A 16,078-nucleotide genomic window follows, 5' to 3' on the forward strand; every position below is an offset into this window, starting at 1 on the left:
CGAGTTCCCCATTCAAATGCATGTAACAGTGAGAAACGCACTGTCTTGGCGAAAGAAAGCGTTTTTGTACAACTTCATAGAAATAGCTGTAACTTTTGATAGAAGACTCGGATACACATGTTTATGGCTTTATCTTATAGAACTCAAGGTCTCCGTAATGGGAAAACAGGTTTTGCAGCTGTTTGAGCTAAGATTTCCAAGTTATTCACATAATGAAAACCTATACTTTGTTTCGGTCGAGTTCCCCATTCAAATGCATGTAACAGTGAGAAACGCACTGTCTTGGCGAAAGAAAGCGTTTTTGTACAACTTCATAGAAATAGCTGTAACTTTTGATAGAAGACTCGGATACACATGTTTATGGCTTTATCTTATAGAACTCAAGGTTCCCGTGCTGGGAAAACAGGTTTTGCAGCTGTTTGAGCTAAGATTTCCAAGTTATTCACATAATGAAAACCTATACTTTGTTTCGGTCGAGTTCCCCATTCAAATGCATGTAACAGTGAGAAACGCACTGTCTTGGCGAAAGAAAGCGTTTTTGTACAACTTCATAGAAATAGCTGTAACTTTTGATAGAAGACTCGGATACACATGTTTATGGCTTTATCTTATAGAACTCAAGGTTCCCGTGCTGGGAAAACAGGTTTTGCAGCTGTTTGAGCTAAGATTTCCAAGTTATTCACATAATGAAAACCTATACTTTGTTTCGGTCGAGTTCCCCATTCAAATGCATGTAACAGTGAGAAACGCACTGTCTTGGCGAAAGAAAGCGTTTTTGTACAACTTCATAGAAATAGCTGTAACTTTTGATAGAAGACTCGGATACACATGTTTATGGCTTTATCTTATAGAACTCAAGGTTCCCGTGCTGGGAAAACAGGTTTTGCAGCTGTTTGAGCTAAGATTTCCAAGTTATTCACATAATGAAAACCTATACTTTGTTTCGGTCGAGTTCCCCATTCAAATGCATGTAACAGTGAGAAACGCACTGTCTTGGCGAAAGAAAGCGTTTTTGTACAACTTCATAGAAATAGCTGTAACTTTTGATAGAAGACTCGGATACACATGTTTATGGCTTTATCTTATAGAACTCAAGGTTCCCGTGCTGGGAAAACAGGTTTTGCAGCTGTTTGAGCTAAGATTTCCAAGTTATTCACATAATGAAAACCTATACTTTGTTTCGGTCGAGTTCCCCATTCAAATGCATGTAACAGTGAGAAACGCACTGTCTTGGCGAAAGAAAGCGTTTTTGTACAACTTCATAGAAATAGCTGTAACTTTTGATAGAAGACTCGGATACACATGTTTATGGCTTTATCTTATAGAACTCAAGGTTCCCGTGCTGGGAAAACAGGTTTTGCAGCTGTTTGAGCTAAGATTTCCAAGTTATTCACATAATGAAAACCTATACTTTGTTTCGGTCGAGTTCCCCATTCAAATGCATGTAACAGTGAGAAACGCACTGTCTTGGCGAAAGAAAGCGTTTTTGTACAACTTCATAGAAATAGCTGTAACTTTTGATAGAAGACTCGGATACACATGTTTATGGCTTTATCTTATAGAACTCAAGGTTCCCGTGCTGGGAAAACAGGTTTTGCAGCTGTTTGAGCTAAGATTTCCAAGTTATTCACATAATGAAAACCTATACTTTGTTTCGGTCGAGTTCCCCATTCAAATGCATGTAACAGTGAGAAACGCACTGTCTTGGCGAAAGAAAGCGTTTTTGTACAACTTCATAGAAATAGCTGTAACTTTTGATAGAAGACTCGGATACACATGTTTATGGCTTTATCTTATAGAACTCAAGGTTCCCGTGCTGGGAAAACAGGTTTTGCAGCTGTTTGAGCTAAGATTTCCAAGTTATTCACATAATGAAAACCTATACTTTGTTTCGGTCGAGTTCCCCATTCAAATGCATGTAACAGTGAGAAACGCACTGTCTTGGCGAAAGAAAGCGTTTTTGTACAACTTCATAGAAATAGCTGTAACTTTTGATAGAAGACTCGGATACACATGTTTATGGCTTTATCTTATAGAACTCAAGGTTCCCGTGCTGGGAAAACAGGTTTTGCAGCTGTTTGAGCTAAGATTTCCAAGTTATTCACATAATGAAAACCTATACTTTGTTTCGGTCGAGTTCCCCATTCAAATGCATGTAACAGTGAGAAACGCACTGTCTTGGCGAAAGAAAGCGTTTTTGTACAACTTCATAGAAATAGCTGTAACTTTTGATAGAAGACTCGGATACACATGTTTATGGCTTTATCTTATAGAACTCAAGGTTCCCGTGCTGGGAAAACAGGTTTTGCAGCTGTTTGAGCTAAGATTTCCAAGTTATTCACATAATGAAAACCTATACTTTGTTTCGGTCGAGTTCCCCATTCAAATGCATGTAACAGTGAGAAACGCACTGTCTTGGCGAAAGAAAGCGTTTTTGTACAACTTCATAGAAATAGCTGTAACTTTTGATAGAAGACTCGGATACACATGTTTATGGCTTCATCTTATAGAACTCAAGGTCTCCGTGCTGGGAAAACAGGTTTTGCAGCTGTTTGAGCTAAGATTTCCAAGTTATTCACATAATGAAAACCTATACTTTGTTTCGGTCGAGTTCCCCATTCAAATGCATGTAACAGTGAGAAACGCACTGTCTTGGCGAAAGAAAGCGTTTTTGTACAACTTCATAGAAATAGCTGTAACTTTTGATAGAAGACTCGGATACACATGTTTATGGCTTTATCTTATAGAACTCAAGGTTCCCGTGCTGGGAAAACAGGTTTTGCAGCTGTTTGAGCTAAGATTTCCAAGTTATTCACATAATGAAAACCTATACTTTGTTTCGGTCGAGTTCCCCATTCAAATGCATGTAACAGTGAGAAACGCACTGTCTTGGCGAAAGAAAGCGTTTTTGTACAACTTCATAGAAATAGCTGTAACTTTTGATAGAAGACTCGGATACACATGTTTATGGCTTTATCTTATAGAACTCAAGGTTCCCGTGCTGGGAAAACAGGTTTTGCAGCTGTTTGAGCTAAGATTTCCAAGTTATTCACATAATGAAAACCTATACTTTGTTTCGGTCGAGTTCCCCATTCAAATGCATGTAACAGTGAGAAACGCACTGTCTTGGCGAAAGAAAGCGTTTTTGTACAACTTCATAGAAATAGCTGTAACTTTTGATAGAAGACTCGGATACACATGTTTATGGCTTTATCTTATAGAACTCAAGGTTCCCGTGCTGGGAAAACAGGTTTTGCAGCTGTTTGAGCTAAGATTTCCAAGTTATTCACATAATGAAAACCTATACTTTGTTTCGGTCGAGTTCCCCATTCAAATGCATGTAACAGTGAGAAACGCACTGTCTTGGCGAAAGAAAGCGTTTTTGTACAACTTCATAGAAATAGCTGTAACTTTTGATAGAAGACTCGGATACACATGTTTATGGCTTTATCTTATAGAACTCAAGGTTCCCGTGCTGGGAAAACAGGTTTTGCAGCTGTTTGAGCTAAGATTTCCAAGTTATTCACATAATGAAAACCTATACTTTGTTTCGGTCGAGTTCCCCATTCAAATGCATGTAACAGTGAGAAACGCACTGTCTTGGCGAAAGAAAGCGTTTTTGTACAACTTCATAGAAATAGCTGTAACTTTTGATAGAAGACTCGGATACACATGTTTATGGCTTTATCTTATAGAACTCAAGGTTCCCGTGCTGGGAAAACAGGTTTTGCAGCTGTTTGAGCTAAGATTTCCAAGTTATTCACATAATGAAAACCTATACTTTGTTTCGGTCGAGTTCCCCATTCAAATGCATGTAACAGTGAGAAACGCACTGTCTTGGCGAAAGAAAGCGTTTTTGTACAACTTCATAGAAATAGCTGTAACTTTTGATAGAAGACTCGGATACACATGTTTATGGCTTTATCTTATAGAACTCAAGGTTCCCGTGCTGGGAAAACAGGTTTTGCAGCTGTTTGAGCTAAGATTTCCAAGTTATTCACATAATGAAAACCTATACTTTGTTTCGGTCGAGTTCCCCATTCAAATGCATGTAACAGTGAGAAACGCACTGTCTTGGCGAAAGAAAGCGTTTTTGTACAACTTCATAGAAATAGCTGTAACTTTTGATAGAAGACTCGGATACACATGTTTATGGCTTTATCTTATAGAACTCAAGGTTCCCGTGCTGGGAAAACAGGTTTTGCAGCTGTTTGAGCTAAGATTTCCAAGTTATTCACATAATGAAAACCTATACTTTGTTTCGGTCGAGTTCCCCATTCAAATGCATGTAACAGTGAGAAACGCACTGTCTTGGCGAAAGAAAGCGTTTTTGTACAACTTCATAGAAATAGCTGTAACTTTTGATAGAAGACTCGGATACACATGTTTATGGCTTTATCTTATAGAACTCAAGGTTCCCGTGCTGGGAAAACAGGTTTTGCAGCTGTTTGAGCTAAGATTTCCAAGTTATTCACATAATGAAAACCTATACTTTGTTTCGGTCGAGTTCCCCATTCAAATGCATGTAACAGTGAGAAACGCACTGTCTTGGCGAAAGAAAGCGTTTTTGTACAACTTCATAGAAATAGCTGTAACTTTTGATAGAAGACTCGGATACACATGTTTATGGCTTTATCTTATAGAACTCAAGGTTCCCGTGCTGGGAAAACAGGTTTTGCAGCTGTTTGAGCTAAGATTTCCAAGTTATTCACATAATGAAAACCTATACTTTGTTTCGGTCGAGTTCCCCATTCAAATGCATGTAACAGTGAGAAACGCACTGTCTTGGCGAAAGAAAGCGTTTTTGTACAACTTCATAGAAATAGCTGTAACTTTTGATAGAAGACTCGGATACACATGTTTATGGCTTTATCTTATAGAACTCAAGGTTCCCGTGCTGGGAAAACAGGTTTTGCAGCTGTTTGAGCTAAGATTTCCAAGTTATTCACATAATGAAAACCTATACTTTGTTTCGGTCGAGTTCCCCATTCAAATGCATGTAACAGTGAGAAACGCACTGTCTTGGCGAAAGAAAGCGTTTTTGTACAACTTCATAGAAATAGCTGTAACTTTTGATAGAAGACTCGGATACACATGTTTATGGCTTTATCTTATAGAACTCAAGGTTCCCGTGCTGGGAAAACAGGTTTTGCAGCTGTTTGAGCTAAGATTTCCAAGTTATTCACATAATGAAAACCTATACTTTGTTTCGGTCGAGTTCCCCATTCAAATGCATGTAACAGTGAGAAACGCACTGTCTTGGCGAAAGAAAGCGTTTTTGTACAACTTCATAGAAATAGCTGTAACTTTTGATAGAAGACTCGGATACACATGTTTATGGCTTTATCTTATAGAACTCAAGGTTCCCGTGCTGGGAAAACAGGTTTTGCAGCTGTTTGAGCTAAGATTTCCAAGTTATTCACATAATGAAAACCTATACTTTGTTTCGGTCGAGTTCCCCATTCAAATGCATGTAACAGTGAGAAACGCACTGTCTTGGCGAAAGAAAGCGTTTTTGTACAACTTCATAGAAATAGCTGTAACTTTTGATAGAAGACTCGGATACACATGTTTATGGCTTTATCTTATAGAACTCAAGGTTCCCGTGCTGGGAAAACAGGTTTTGCAGCTGTTTGAGCTAAGATTTCCAAGTTATTCACATAATGAAAACCTATACTTTGTTTCGGTCGAGTTCCCCATTCAAATGCATGTAACAGTGAGAAACGCACTGTCTTGGCGAAAGAAAGCGTTTTTGTACAACTTCATAGAAATAGCTGTAACTTTTGATAGAAGACTCGGATACACATGTTTATGGCTTTATCTTATAGAACTCAAGGTTCCCGTGCTGGGAAAACAGGTTTTGCAGCTGTTTGAGCTAAGATTTCCAAGTTATTCACATAATGAAAACCTATACTTTGTTTCGGTCGAGTTCCCCATTCAAATGCATGTAACAGTGAGAAACGCACTGTCTTGGCGAAAGAAAGCGTTTTTGTACAACTTCATAGAAATAGCTGTAACTTTTGATAGAAGACTCGGATACACATGTTTATGGCTTTATCTTATAGAACTCAAGGTTCCCGTGCTGGGAAAACAGGTTTTGCAGCTGTTTGAGCTAAGATTTCCAAGTTATTCACATAATGAAAACCTATACTTTGTTTCGGTCGAGTTCCCCATTCAAATGCATGTAACAGTGAGAAACGCACTGTCTTGGCGAAAGAAAGCGTTTTTGTACAACTTCATAGAAATAGCTGTAACTTTTGATAGAAGACTCGGATACACATGTTTATGGCTTTATCTTATAGAACTCAAGGTTCCCGTGCTGGGAAAACAGGTTTTGCAGCTGTTTGAGCTAAGATTTCCAAGTTATTCACATAATGAAAACCTATACTTTGTTTCGGTCGAGTTCCCCATTCAAATGCATGTAACAGTGAGAAACGCACTGTCTTGGCGAAAGAAAGCGTTTTTGTACAACTTCATAGAAATAGCTGTAACTTTTGATAGAAGACTCGGATACACATGTTTATGGCTTTATCTTATAGAACTCAAGGTTCCCGTGCTGGGAAAACAGGTTTTGCAGCTGTTTGAGCTAAGATTTCCAAGTTATTCACATAATGAAAACCTATACTTTGTTTCGGTCGAGTTCCCCATTCAAATGCATGTAACAGTGAGAAACGCACTGTCTTGGCGAAAGAAAGCGTTTTTGTACAACTTCATAGAAATAGCTGTAACTTTTGATAGAAGACTCGGATACACATGTTTATGGCTTTATCTTATAGAACTCAAGGTTCCCGTGCTGGGAAAACAGGTTTTGCAGCTGTTTGAGCTAAGATTTCCAAGTTATTCACATAATGAAAACCTATACTTTGTTTCGGTCGAGTTCCCCATTCAAATGCATGTAACAGTGAGAAACGCACTGTCTTGGCGAAAGAAAGCGTTTTTGTACAACTTCATAGAAATAGCTGTAACTTTTGATAGAAGACTCGGATACACATGTTTATGGCTTTATCTTATAGAACTCAAGGTTCCCGTGCTGGGAAAACAGGTTTTGCAGCTGTTTGAGCTAAGATTTCCAAGTTATTCACATAATGAAAACCTATACTTTGTTTCGGTCGAGTTCCCCATTCAAATGCATGTAACAGTGAGAAACGCACTGTCTTGGCGAAAGAAAGCGTTTTTGTACAACTTCATAGAAATAGCTGTAACTTTTGATAGAAGACTCGGATACACATGTTTATGGCTTTATCTTATAGAACTCAAGGTTCCCGTGCTGGGAAAACAGGTTTTGCAGCTGTTTGAGCTAAGATTTCCAAGTTATTCACATAATGAAAACCTATACTTTGTTTCGGTCGAGTTCCCCATTCAAATGCATGTAACAGTGAGAAACGCACTGTCTTGGCGAAAGAAAGCGTTTTTGTACAACTTCATAGAAATAGCTGTAACTTTTGATAGAAGACTCGGATACACATGTTTATGGCTTTATCTTATAGAACTCAAGGTTCCCGTGCTGGGAAAACAGGTTTTGCAGCTGTTTGAGCTAAGATTTCCAAGTTATTCACATAATGAAAACCTATACTTTGTTTCGGTCGAGTTCCCCATTCAAATGCATGTAACAGTGAGAAACGCACTGTCTTGGCGAAAGAAAGCGTTTTTGTACAACTTCATAGAAATAGCTGTAACTTTTGATAGAAGACTCGGATACACATGTTTATGGCTTTATCTTATAGAACTCAAGGTTCCCGTGCTGGGAAAACAGGTTTTGCAGCTGTTTGAGCTAAGATTTCCAAGTTATTCACATAATGAAAACCTATACTTTGTTTCGGTCGAGTTCCCCATTCAAATGCATGTAACAGTGAGAAACGCACTGTCTTGGCGAAAGAAAGCGTTTTTGTACAACTTCATAGAAATAGCTGTAACTTTTGATAGAAGACTCGGATACACATGTTTATGGCTTTATCTTATAGAACTCAAGGTTCCCGTGCTGGGAAAACAGGTTTTGCAGCTGTTTGAGCTAAGATTTCCAAGTTATTCACATAATGAAAACCTATACTTTGTTTCGGTCGAGTTCCCCATTCAAATGCATGTAACAGTGAGAAACGCACTGTCTTGGCGAAAGAAAGCGTTTTTGTACAACTTCATAGAAATAGCTGTAACTTTTGATAGAAGACTCGGATACACATGTTTATGGCTTTATCTTATAGAACTCAAGGTTCCCGTGCTGGGAAAACAGGTTTTGCAGCTGTTTGAGCTAAGATTTCCAAGTTATTCACATAATGAAAACCTATACTTTGTTTCGGTCGAGTTCCCCATTCAAATGCATGTAACAGTGAGAAACGCACTGTCTTGGCGAAAGAAAGCGTTTTTGTACAACTTCATAGAAATAGCTGTAACTTTTGATAGAAGACTCGGATACACATGTTTATGGCTTTATCTTATAGAACTCAAGGTTCCCGTGCTGGGAAAACAGGTTTTGCAGCTGTTTGAGCTAAGATTTCCAAGTTATTCACATAATGAAAACCTATACTTTGTTTCGGTCGAGTTCCCCATTCAAATGCATGTAACAGTGAGAAACGCACTGTCTTGGCGAAAGAAAGCGTTTTTGTACAACTTCATAGAAATAGCTGTAACTTTTGATAGAAGACTCGGATACACATGTTTATGGCTTTATCTTATAGAACTCAAGGTTCCCGTGCTGGGAAAACAGGTTTTGCAGCTGTTTGAGCTAAGATTTCCAAGTTATTCACATAATGAAAACCTATACTTTGTTTCGGTCGAGTTCCCCATTCAAATGCATGTAACAGTGAGAAACGCACTGTCTTGGCGAAAGAAAGCGTTTTTGTACAACTTCATAGAAATAGCTGTAACTTTTGATAGAAGACTCGGATACACATGTTTATGGCTTTATCTTATAGAACTCAAGGTTCCCGTGCTGGGAAAACAGGTTTTGCAGCTGTTTGAGCTAAGATTTCCAAGTTATTCACATAATGAAAACCTATACTTTGTTTCGGTCGAGTTCCCCATTCAAATGCATGTAACAGTGAGAAACGCACTGTCTTGGCGAAAGAAAGCGTTTTTGTACAACTTCATAGAAATAGCTGTAACTTTTGATAGAAGACTCGGATACACATGTTTATGGCTTTATCTTATAGAACTCAAGGTTCCCGTGCTGGGAAAACAGGTTTTGCAGCTGTTTGAGCTAAGATTTCCAAGTTATTCACATAATGAAAACCTATACTTTGTTTCGGTCGAGTTCCCCATTCAAATGCATGTAACAGTGAGAAACGCACTGTCTTGGCGAAAGAAAGCGTTTTTGTACAACTTCATAGAAATAGCTGTAACTTTTGATAGAAGACTCGGATACACATGTTTATGGCTTTATCTTATAGAACTCAAGGTTCCCGTGCTGGGAAAACAGGTTTTGCAGCTGTTTGAGCTAAGATTTCCAAGTTATTCACATAATGAAAACCTATACTTTGTTTCGGTCGAGTTCCCCATTCAAATGCATGTAACAGTGAGAAACGCACTGTCTTGGCGAAAGAAAGCGTTTTTGTACAACTTCATAGAAATAGCTGTAACTTTTGATAGAAGACTCGGATACACATGTTTATGGCTTTATCTTATAGAACTCAAGGTTCCCGTGCTGGGAAAACAGGTTTTGCAGCTGTTTGAGCTAAGATTTCCAAGTTATTCACATAATGAAAACCTATACTTTGTTTCGGTCGAGTTCCCCATTCAAATGCATGTAACAGTGAGAAACGCACTGTCTTGGCGAAAGAAAGCGTTTTTGTACAACTTCATAGAAATAGCTGTAACTTTTGATAGAAGACTCGGATACACATGTTTATGGCTTTATCTTATAGAACTCAAGGTTCCCGTGCTGGGAAAACAGGTTTTGCAGCTGTTTGAGCTAAGATTTCCAAGTTATTCACATAATGAAAACCTATACTTTGTTTCGGTCGAGTTCCCCATTCAAATGCATGTAACAGTGAGAAACGCACTGTCTTGGCGAAAGAAAGCGTTTTTGTACAACTTCATAGAAATAGCTGTAACTTTTGATAGAAGACTCGGATACACATGTTTATGGCTTTATCTTATAGAACTCAAGGTTCCCGTGCTGGGAAAACAGGTTTTGCAGCTGTTTGAGCTAAGATTTCCAAGTTATTCACATAATGAAAACCTATACTTTGTTTCGGTCGAGTTCCCCATTCAAATGCATGTAACAGTGAGAAACGCACTGTCTTGGCGAAAGAAAGCGTTTTTGTACAACTTCATAGAAATAGCTGTAACTTTTGATAGAAGACTCGGATACACATGTTTATGGCTTTATCTTATAGAACTCAAGGTTCCCGTGCTGGGAAAACAGGTTTTGCAGCTGTTTGAGCTAAGATTTCCAAGTTATTCACATAATGAAAACCTATACTTTGTTTCGGTCGAGTTCCCCATTCAAATGCATGTAACAGTGAGAAACGCACTGTCTTGGCGAAAGAAAGCGTTTTTGTACAACTTCATAGAAATAGCTGTAACTTTTGATAGAAGACTCGGATACACATGTTTATGGCTTTATCTTATAGAACTCAAGGTTCCCGTGCTGGGAAAACAGGTTTTGCAGCTGTTTGAGCTAAGATTTCCAAGTTATTCACATAATGAAAACCTATACTTTGTTTCGGTCGAGTTCCCCATTCAAATGCATGTAACAGTGAGAAACGCACTGTCTTGGCGAAAGAAAGCGTTTTTGTACAACTTCATAGAAATAGCTGTAACTTTTGATAGAAGACTCGGATACACATGTTTATGGCTTTATCTTATAGAACTCAAGGTTCCCGTGCTGGGAAAACAGGTTTTGCAGCTGTTTGAGCTAAGATTTCCAAGTTATTCACATAATGAAAACCTATACTTTGTTTCGGTCGAGTTCCCCATTCAAATGCATGTAACAGTGAGAAACGCACTGTCTTGGCGAAAGAAAGCGTTTTTGTACAACTTCATAGAAATAGCTGTAACTTTTGATAGAAGACTCGGATACACATGTTTATGGCTTTATCTTATAGAACTCAAGGTTCCCGTGCTGGGAAAACAGGTTTTGCAGCTGTTTGAGCTAAGATTTCCAAGTTATTCACATAATGAAAACCTATACTTTGTTTCGGTCGAGTTCCCCATTCAAATGCATGTAACAGTGAGAAACGCACTGTCTTGGCGAAAGAAAGCGTTTTTGTACAACTTCATAGAAATAGCTGTAACTTTTGATAGAAGACTCGGATACACATGTTTATGGCTTTATCTTATAGAACTCAAGGTTCCCGTGCTGGGAAAACAGGTTTTGCAGCTGTTTGAGCTAAGATTTCCAAGTTATTCACATAATGAAAACCTATACTTTGTTTCGGTCGAGTTCCCCATTCAAATGCATGTAACAGTGAGAAACGCACTGTCTTGGCGAAAGAAAGCGTTTTTGTACAACTTCATAGAAATAGCTGTAACTTTTGATAGAAGACTCGGATACACATGTTTATGGCTTTATCTTATAGAACTCAAGGTTCCCGTGCTGGGAAAACAGGTTTTGCAGCTGTTTGAGCTAAGATTTCCAAGTTATTCACATAATGAAAACCTATACTTTGTTTCGGTCGAGTTCCCCATTCAAATGCATGTAACAGTGAGAAACGCACTGTCTTGGCGAAAGAAAGCGTTTTTGTACAACTTCATAGAAATAGCTGTAACTTTTGATAGAAGACTCGGATACACATGTTTATGGCTTTATCTTATAGAACTCAAGGTTCCCGTGCTGGGAAAACAGGTTTTGCAGCTGTTTGAGCTAAGATTTCCAAGTTATTCACATAATGAAAACCTATACTTTGTTTCGGTCGAGTTCCCCATTCAAATGCATGTAACAGTGAGAAACGCACTGTCTTGGCGAAAGAAAGCGTTTTTGTACAACTTCATAGAAATAGCTGTAACTTTTGATAGAAGACTCGGATACACATGTTTATGGCTTTATCTTATAGAACTCAAGGTTCCCGTGCTGGGAAAACAGGTTTTGCAGCTGTTTGAGCTAAGATTTCCAAGTTATTCACATAATGAAAACCTATACTTTGTTTCGGTCGAGTTCCCCATTCAAATGCATGTAACAGTGAGAAACGCACTGTCTTGGCGAAAGAAAGCGTTTTTGTACAACTTCATAGAAATAGCTGTAACTTTTGATAGAAGACTCGGATACACATGTTTATGGCTTTATCTTATAGAACTCAAGGTTCCCGTGCTGGGAAAACAGGTTTTGCAGCTGTTTGAGCTAAGATTTCCAAGTTATTCACATAATGAAAACCTATACTTTGTTTCGGTCGAGTTCCCCATTCAAATGCATGTAACAGTGAGAAACGCACTGTCTTGGCGAAAGAAAGCGTTTTTGTACAACTTCATAGAAATAGCTGTAACTTTTGATAGAAGACTCGGATACACATGTTTATGGCTTTATCTTATAGAACTCAAGGTTCCCGTGCTGGGAAAACAGGTTTTGCAGCTGTTTGAGCTAAGATTTCCAAGTTATTCACATAATGAAAACCTATACTTTGTTTCGGTCGAGTTCCCCATTCAAATGCATGTAACAGTGAGAAACGCACTGTCTTGGCGAAAGAAAGCGTTTTTGTACAACTTCATAGAAATAGCTGTAACTTTTGATAGAAGACTCGGATACACATGTTTATGGCTTTATCTTATAGAACTCAAGGTTCCCGTGCTGGGAAAACAGGTTTTGCAGCTGTTTGAGCTAAGATTTCCAAGTTATTCACATAATGAAAACCTATACTTTGTTTCGGTCGAGTTCCCCATTCAAATGCATGTAACAGTGAGAAACGCACTGTCTTGGCGAAAGAAAGCGTTTTTGTACAACTTCATAGAAATAGCTGTAACTTTTGATAGAAGACTCGGATACACATGTTTATGGCTTTATCTTATAGAACTCAAGGTTCCCGTGCTGGGAAAACAGGTTTTGCAGCTGTTTGAGCTAAGATTTCCAAGTTATTCACATAATGAAAACCTATACTTTGTTTCGGTCGAGTTCCCCATTCAAATGCATGTAACAGTGAGAAACGCACTGTCTTGGCGAAAGAAAGCGTTTTTGTACAACTTCATAGAAATAGCTGTAACTTTTGATAGAAGACTCGGATACACATGTTTATGGCTTTATCTTATAGAACTCAAGGTTCCCGTGCTGGGAAAACAGGTTTTGCAGCTGTTTGAGCTAAGATTTCCAAGTTATTCACATAATGAAAACCTATACTTTGTTTCGGTCGAGTTCCCCATTCAAATGCATGTAACAGTGAGAAACGCACTGTCTTGGCGAAAGAAAGCGTTTTTGTACAACTTCATAGAAATAGCTGTAACTTTTGATAGAAGACTCGGATACACATGTTTATGGCTTTATCTTATAGAACTCAAGGTTCCCGTGCTGGGAAAACAGGTTTTGCAGCTGTTTGAGCTAAGATTTCCAAGTTATTCACATAATGAAAACCTATACTTTGTTTCGGTCGAGTTCCCCATTCAAATGCATGTAACAGTGAGAAACGCACTGTCTTGGCGAAAGAAAGCGTTTTTGTACAACTTCATAGAAATAGCTGTAACTTTTGATAGAAGACTCGGATACACATGTTTATGGCTTTATCTTATAGAACTCAAGGTTCCCGTGCTGGGAAAACAGGTTTTGCAGCTGTTTGAGCTAAGATTTCCAAGTTATTCACATAATGAAAACCTATACTTTGTTTCGGTCGAGTTCCCCATTCAAATGCATGTAACAGTGAGAAACGCACTGTCTTGGCGAAAGAAAGCGTTTTTGTACAACTTCATAGAAATAGCTGTAACTTTTGATAGAAGACTCGGATACACATGTTTATGGCTTTATCTTATAGAACTCAAGGTTCCCGTGCTGGGAAAACAGGTTTTGCAGCTGTTTGAGCTAAGATTTCCAAGTTATTCACATAATGAAAACCTATACTTTGTTTCGGTCGAGTTCCCCATTCAAATGCATGTAACAGTGAGAAACGCACTGTCTTGGCGAAAGAAAGCGTTTTTGTACAACTTCATAGAAATAGCTGTAACTTTTGATAGAAGACTCGGATACACATGTTTATGGCTTTATCTTATAGAACTCAAGGTTCCCGTGCTGGGAAAACAGGTTTTGCAGCTGTTTGAGCTAAGATTTCCAAGTTATTCACATAATGAAAACCTATACTTTGTTTCGGTCGAGTTCCCCATTCAAATGCATGTAACAGTGAGAAACGCACTGTCTTGGCGAAAGAAAGCGTTTTTGTACAACTTCATAGAAATAGCTGTAACTTTTGATAGAAGACTCGGATACACATGTTTATGGCTTTATCTTATAGAACTCAAGGTTCCCGTGCTGGGAAAACAGGTTTTGCAGCTGTTTGAGCTAAGATTTCCAAGTTATTCACATAATGAAAACCTATACTTTGTTTCGGTCGAGTTCCCCATTCAAATGCATGTAACAGTGAGAAACGCACTGTCTTGGCGAAAGAAAGCGTTTTTGTACAACTTCATAGAAATAGCTGTAACTTTTGATAGAAGACTCGGATACACATGTTTATGGCTTTATCTTATAGAACTCAAGGTTCCCGTGCTGGGAAAACAGGTTTTGCAGCTGTTTGAGCTAAGATTTCCAAGTTATTCACATAATGAAAACCTATACTTTGTTTCGGTCGAGTTCCCCATTCAAATGCATGTAACAGTGAGAAACGCACTGTCTTGGCGAAAGAAAGCGTTTTTGTACAACTTCATAGAAATAGCTGTAACTTTTGATAGAAGACTCGGATACACATGTTTATGGCTTTATCTTATAGAACTCAAGGTTCCCGTGCTGGGAAAACAGGTTTTGCAGCTGTTTGAGCTAAGATTTCCAAGTTATTCACATAATGAAAACCTATACTTTGTTTCGGTCGAGTTCCCCATTCAAATGCATGTAACAGTGAGAAACGCACTGTCTTGGCGAAAGAAAGCGTTTTTGTACAACTTCATAGAAATAGCTGTAACTTTTGATAGAAGACTCGGATACACATGTTTATGGCTTTATCTTATAGAACTCAAGGTTCCCGTGCTGGGAAAACAGGTTTTGCAGCTGTTTGAGCTAAGATTTCCAAGTTATTCACATAATGAAAACCTATACTTTGTTTCGGTCGAGTTCCCCATTCAAATGCATGTAACAGTGAGAAACGCACTGTCTTGGCGAAAGAAAGCGTTTTTGTACAACTTCATAGAAATAGCTGTAACTTTTGATAGAAGACTCGGATACACATGTTTATGGCTTTATCTTATAGAACTCAAGGTCTCCGTGCTGGGAAAACAGGTTTTGCAGCTGTTTGAGCTAAGATTTCCAAGTTATTCACATAATGAAAACCTATACTTTGTTTCGGTCGAGTTCCCCATTCAAATGCATGTAACAGTGAGAAACGCACTGTCTTGGCGAAAGAAAGCGTTTTTGTACAACTTCATAGAAATAGCTGTAACTTTTGATAGAAGACTCGGATACACATGTTTATGGCTTTATCTTATAGAACTCAAGGTTCCCGTGCTGGGAAAACAGGTTTTGCAGCTGTTTGAGCTAAGATTTCCAAGTTATTCACATAATGAAAACCTATACTTTGTTTCGGTCGAGTTCCCCATTCAAATGCATGTAACAGTGAGAAACGCACTGTCTTGGCGAAAGAAAGCGTTTTTGTACAACTTCATAGAAATAGCTGTAACTTTTGATAGAAGACTCGGATACACATGTTTATGGCTTTATCTTATAGAACTCAAGGTCTCCGTGCTGGGAAAACAGGTTTTGCAGCTGTTTGAGCTAAGATTTCCAAGTTATTCACATAATGAAAACCTATACTTTGTTTCGGTCGAGTTCCCCATTCAAATGCATGTAACAGTGAGAAACGCACTGTCTTGGCGAAAGAAAGCGTTTTTGTACAACTTCATAGAAATAGCTGTAACTTTTGATAGAAGACTCGGATACACATGTTTATGGCTTTATCTTATAGAACTCAAGGTTCCCGTGCTGGGAAAACAGGTTTTGCAGCTGTTTGAGCTAAGATTTCCA

Source organism: Mchenga conophoros, linkage group LG19 (genome assembly GCF_057382185.1).
Source record: "Mchenga conophoros isolate Kocher_MC1m ecotype Shallow Benthic linkage group LG19, M_conophoros_male_GT1.1, whole genome shotgun sequence".
Taxonomy (NCBI): domain Eukaryota; kingdom Metazoa; phylum Chordata; class Actinopteri; order Cichliformes; family Cichlidae; genus Mchenga; species Mchenga conophoros.